Genomic DNA, 6,166 nt, shown 5'->3' with positions numbered 1-6,166 from the left:
CACGAAGAAGTTGGTATCGTTCAAGAAAAACATGATTTTCATGCAGGACAATGCGCTATCACATGCATCCAAATACTCCACAGCGTGGCTGGCCAGTAAAGGTCTAAAAGAAGAAAAAATAATGACATGGCCCCCTTGCTCACCTGATCTGAACCCCATAGAGAACCTGTGGTCCCTCATAAAATGTGAGATCTACAAGGAGGGAAAACAGTACACCTCTCGGAACATTATCTGGGAGGCTGTGGTGGCTGCTGCACGCAATGTTGATCGTAAACAGATCAAGCAACTGACAGACTCTATGGATGGAAGGCTTTTGAGTGTCATCGTAAAGAAAGGTGGCTATATTGGTCACTGAATTTTTTTGTTTTTGTTTTTGAATGTCAGAAATGTTTATTTCTAAATTTTGTGTTGTTATATTGGTTTACCTGGTGAAAACAAACAAGTGAGATGGGTATATATTTGGTTTTTATTAAGTTGCCTAATAATTCTGCACAGTAATAGTTACCTGCACAAACAGATATCCTCCTAAGATAGCCAAATCTAAAAAACCCCACTCCAACTTCCAAAAATATTAAGCTTTGATATTTGAGTCTTTTGGGTTGATTGAGAACATAGTTGTTGTTCAATATTAAAAAGAATCCTCTCAAATACAACTTGCCTAATAATTCTGCATGCAGTATATATATATATATATATATACACATACATGTGAGACACACACACATATATATATATATATATATACTCTGCTCAAAAAAATAAAGGGAACACTTAAACAACAGAATATAACTCCAAGTAAATCAAACTTCTGTGAAATCAAACTGTCCAGTTAGGAAGCAACGCTGATTGACAATCAGTTTCACATTTTGTTGTGCAAATGGAATAGACAACAGGTGGAAATTATTGGCAATTATCAAAACACCCATAATATAGGAGTGGTTCTGCAGGTGGGGACCACAGACCACATCTCAGTACCAATGCTTTCTGGCTGATGTTTTGGTCACTTTTGAATGTTGGTTTTGCTTTCACACTCATGATAGCCTGAGACGGACTCTACAACCCACATAAGTGGCTCAGGTAGTGCAGCTCATCTAGGATGGCACATCAATGTGAGCTGTGGCAAGAAGGTTTGCTGTGTCTGTCAGCGTAGTGTCCAGAGGTTGGAGGCGCTACCAGGAGACAGGCCAGTACACCACAAGACGTGGAGGGGGCCGTATGAGGGCAACAACCCAGCAGCAGGACCGCTACCTTCACCTTTTTGCAAGGAGGAACAGGAGGAGCAATGCCAGAGCCCTGCAAAATGACCTCCAGCAGGCCACAACTGTGCATTTATCTGCACAAACGGTTAGAATCTGACTCCATGAGGATGGTCTGAGGGCCCGACGTCCACAGATGTGGGTTTGTTATGAATGGGTCACCGAGGAGAAAAAAGCAAAACAAGCTAAGCCACAGAAAACCAGAGTGGTTGGTAACTATGCAGATTGCAGATCCCTGATCCTACCACAACAACTAGCAGTAGCCGTGGAGCGTGCCTATGATGAACCTAGACGCCTCGTCACGGCCGGAGGACTACATAAGCCTAAAGCAAGAAAAGGAAAAACTAACTGCCCCAGAGCACACCCCAAAGGAATAGATAGCCCCCACACATGTATTGACGGTGAAACAAAAATAATGTCCAACACTTCTGATAGCAAAATTAACCCTGAAGTCACTAGACTTCTCCCACTATATCAGCACTCTGAAATATTCTGAGACAGAGCAAAAAGAGACCGAACTAGTAAGGGACAAAAAGCCAATTAGCAAAATACTGATAAATAAGAGTGGAAATTCAGCTCAGCCCCCAGCCGGGGCTGGCAGACCACACAAAAAACTGAATAGACCAACAAAATCAAGTGTGAACATTAGTCGAAAAACTTAGCTTTAGATGACTGGAACGGAGCTGAAAACCAAGAGCTGACAAGCCAGAAGGAATCACCAGCAACTGAATAGGGCGTCGGCTGTCTTAAATCCAATCTGAGAATCCTGAGATCCAATCGTCATCCTCATTCTCAGGTGGCAGATCTCCACTGATCAAACCAGCCGCACCACCTCCCGTCACCACCAAAGGGAGTCCAGAAGGGGAACTCACAACTGGTGAACCAGAGAATGAACTCATAACAGTACCCCCCCTTGAGGAGGGGTCACCAAACCCTCATCCACGCCACCAGGCCGATCAGGATGGGCCCGGTGAAAAGCACGAACCAATCTTTCGGCATGAATATCGGAGGCAGAGACTCAAGAATTATCTTCCTGACCATAACCCTTCCATTTGACCAAATACTGGAGTATCCGTCTAGCCAAATGAGAATCCAATATTTTCACTACCTCATATTCCACATTGCCATCGACCAACACAGGGTCAGGAGGTGCTGCCATAGGAACCACTGGCTCAACAAACCTCTTCAACAGAGATTTGTGAAATACGTTATGGATCTTGAACGTAACTGGAAGAGCCAATCGAAACGAAACAGGATTAAGAATTTCCAAAATCTTATAAGGACCAATAAATCTTGGCTTAAATTTAGGAGATGCAACCATCATAGGAATATTCTTAGACGACAACCAAACCATATCACCCACTTTAAACCGGGGACCAATGGTCCTATGCTGGTTGGAAAATCGCTGGGCCTTTTCCTGAGAGAGTGACAACTTATCCACCACTTGGTCCCATATCTGCTGCATTCTCTTAACCACAGTGTCCACACCTGGGCAGGACGAAGATTCCACTTGCCCTGAAAAGAATCGAGGATGAAACCCGAAATTACAGAAAAAGGGTGACATCAAAGTGGCAGAACTAGCTCTATTATAGCATCCTGAATGCTATCTCTGTGTTTTCAACTCTGCAAGCTTCTATATGGTAACCAGCTTTTCCAACCTCTGCTCTGAATCCACTCCTGTGTCTCCATTCAATGTCAGCAAGCAGTTAATCCTGAATGCTATCTCTGTGTTTTCAACTCTGCAAGCTTCTATATGGTATATAGTTTTTTTCAACTTACTCTGCTTGTCCCCTTATGTTGTGAGGTCAAGAAACTTTTCAAAGTGCTTTATGATCCATGTAGTGCTGGACATGTGTTTATTTGACCACAACATTTTATTGGGTCCTGGTGTCTCAATTTAGTGTGATTGATTAACGAGAAGAGAGAGAGCCAAAAAAAAAAAAAAAAGTTCTAAGTCTTATCCTCCTATATATTCAGACATAGCTTGGGGATAGCATTTATGCAGGGGGCATTTATGCACACTTTATCCAAGTACAGTTTATCAAAGTACTGGCAGTTATAACATGGCAGTTAGACAGGGCAGGAGACAGGTAAGACACTTGTACATTTGGAATTCAACAAATATATATCATATGCATTTGTGTAATTTTAATCCTGGCCGCTGCATTCACACACATCCACCGCCCTGGCATTAACTCTCTACACTCCATCCACATTGGCCCCTCGCTTCTTTCCTCTCCTATGTATAGCACTCATGCTCTTTTCACATTGTTAAACTGCACAGATCCATTCAGTCCCACCATTCAACATCAGAGACGCTCTCACAAATCACTTAACCATCTGTTCACTCTTTCTATCCTCCTTCTCCTAGTCGCAGGAGACATTGCTCCCAACCCTGGTCCCCCATGTTATAGAAAGTCAAACCTCCCGACTGCTACACTCAGAAACCCCTCTAATCTTATTAATATTCCCTGCCTGCCATCTGTCTCTCTTAATTGTGCACTTTGGAATTCTCGCTCAGTGTGTAACAAACTCTCCTTCATTCATGATTTTTTCCTTTCTAATTCTCTTAACCTTCTGGCTCTTACTGAAACCTGGATCCAGCAGTCAGACACTACCGCTGCTGCTGCTCTTTCATGCAGGGGGCTTCACTTCTCTCATACCCCAAGATCAGACAATAGAGCTGGTGGAGGCGTTGGTCTGCTCCTATCACCAAAATGTACCTTTCAGGTTATCCCTCAAGTACCCTCACTTGTCTTCCCTTCTTTTGAGGTCCATGCCGTCAGACTCTACACCCCCTTCTCCATGCGAGTGGCGGTGGTGTATCGTCCTCCCGGCCCCTCCCATCAGTTCCTGGATCATTTTGCCACTTGGCTTCCACATTTTCTCTCCTGTGACATCCCTACCCTCATCATGGGAGATTTCAACATCCCCATTGCTCTTCCCCTCTCACCATCTGCTACTCACCTTTTATCTCTAACCTCCTCATTTGGCCTTTCGCAGCTTACTAATTCTCCAACGCATGAAGACGGAAACTCCCTCGACTTGGTCTTCTCTCAGCTTTGTGCAGTGGATGATTTTGCAAACTCCCCTCTCCCGCTCTCTGGCCACAATCTTCTTTCATTCTCTATCAAGAACTGCCAGGCTGCTCAGGTCACCCCCACTGTCCAGACTTATAGAAACATACAGGCCATTAACACCCAGAAACTTATGAAGAACTTGCAGTCTTCATTGGCCCCTATCTCCTCCCTCTCATGTCCTGATTCTGCATTGAAGCATTACAATGAAACACTTCAAACTGCCCTGGATGAATTTGCACCCCCTATAAATAGAACACCACAATGCAGATGTCGACAACCCTGGCACAAGGTGCAAACACGTTTCCTGCAGCGGTGCTCCAGGTGCGCCGAACGTCTGTGGAGAAAATCCAATCTACCCGAAGATTTCATCCATTTTAAGTTTATGCTTAGAACATACAACACTGCCCTTCACCTCTTCAAACAAACCTATTTCAACACCCTCATCACCTCACTGTCCAATAACCCGAAACGTCTCTTTGACACTTTTCATTCTCTACTCAATCCAAGAGTACAGGCCCCAACCACGGAGCTCCGAGCTGACGATCTGGCCAATTACTTCAAAGAAAAAATTGACCAGATCCGACAGGAAATTACCTCCCAATCACCTCATACCATGCACTGTCCTCCCTCCCCCACTGCATCTAACTCACTCTCTGATTTTGAACCAGTCACAGAAGAAGAAGTAAGCAGGCTCCATGCATCTTCTCGCCCAACTACTTGCACCAGTGACCCACTTCCGTCACAGCTCCTCCAGTCCCTTTCCCCTGCTGTCACCCCTCACCTAACAAAAATATTTAACCTCTCTCTCTCTTCTGGTATTTTTCCCTCCTCATTTAAGCATGCCATCATACATCCACTACTTAAAACACCATCCCTCGACCAAAACTGTGCCGCTAACTATAGACCTGTCTCTAATCTTCCCTTCATCTCTAAACTCCTGGAACGCCTGGTCCACTCCTGTCTTATCCACTATCTCTCAGAAAACTCTCTTCTCGACCCTCTCCAATCCGGTTTCCGCTCTTTACACTCCACTGAAACTGCCCTCACTAAAGTCTCTAATGATCTGCTAACAGCTAAATCAAATGGTCATTACTCCATGCTAATTCTCTTGGATCTCTCTGCAGCATTCGACACTGTGGATCATCAGCTCCTCCTCACTATGCTCCGTTCCATTGGCCTCAAGGATACCGTTCTCTCCTGGTTCTCCTCCTATCTCTCCGACTGCTCCTTTACTGTATCTTTTGCCAGTTCCTCCTCCTCTCATCTTCCCCTTACTGTTGGGGTCCCCCAAGGATCGGTTCTAGGCCCCCTCCTCTTCTCCTTGTACACTGCCCCTATTGGTCAAACAATCAGTAGATTTGGTTTCCAGTACCATCTCTATGCTGATGACACCCAATTATACGCTTCTTCTCCTGACATCACGCCAGCCTTTCTAGAAAACACCGGCGATTGTCTAAACGCTGTGTCTAATATCATGTCCTCACTATATCTGAAACTGAACCTGTCAAAGACTAAACTCCTGGTGTTTCCTCCCTCTACTAATGTACCTATACCCGACATTGCCATTTCTGTGTGTGGTTCCACTATTACTCCCCAGCAACAGGCCCTCTGTCTTGGGGTCATACTTGATTCCGAGCTTTCCTTTGCCCCCCACATTCGATCACTGGCTCGCTCTTGTCATCTGCACCTCAAAAACATTTCTAGAATTCGACCTTTTCTTACCTTTGATTCTGCAAAAACTCTTACTGTTTCTCTTATTCATTCTCGTCTCGACTATTGTAACTCTCTTCTAATCGGTCTCCCTCTTACCAAACTCTCCCCCCTCCAATC

This window comes from Dendrobates tinctorius, unplaced genomic scaffold, assembly GCF_039654945.1.
Source record: "Dendrobates tinctorius isolate UK_male_01 unplaced genomic scaffold, ASM3965494v1 ptg000036l, whole genome shotgun sequence".
NCBI classification, from domain to species: domain Eukaryota; kingdom Metazoa; phylum Chordata; class Amphibia; order Anura; family Dendrobatidae; genus Dendrobates; species Dendrobates tinctorius.
Note: the sequence above shows the minus strand (reverse complement) of the source record.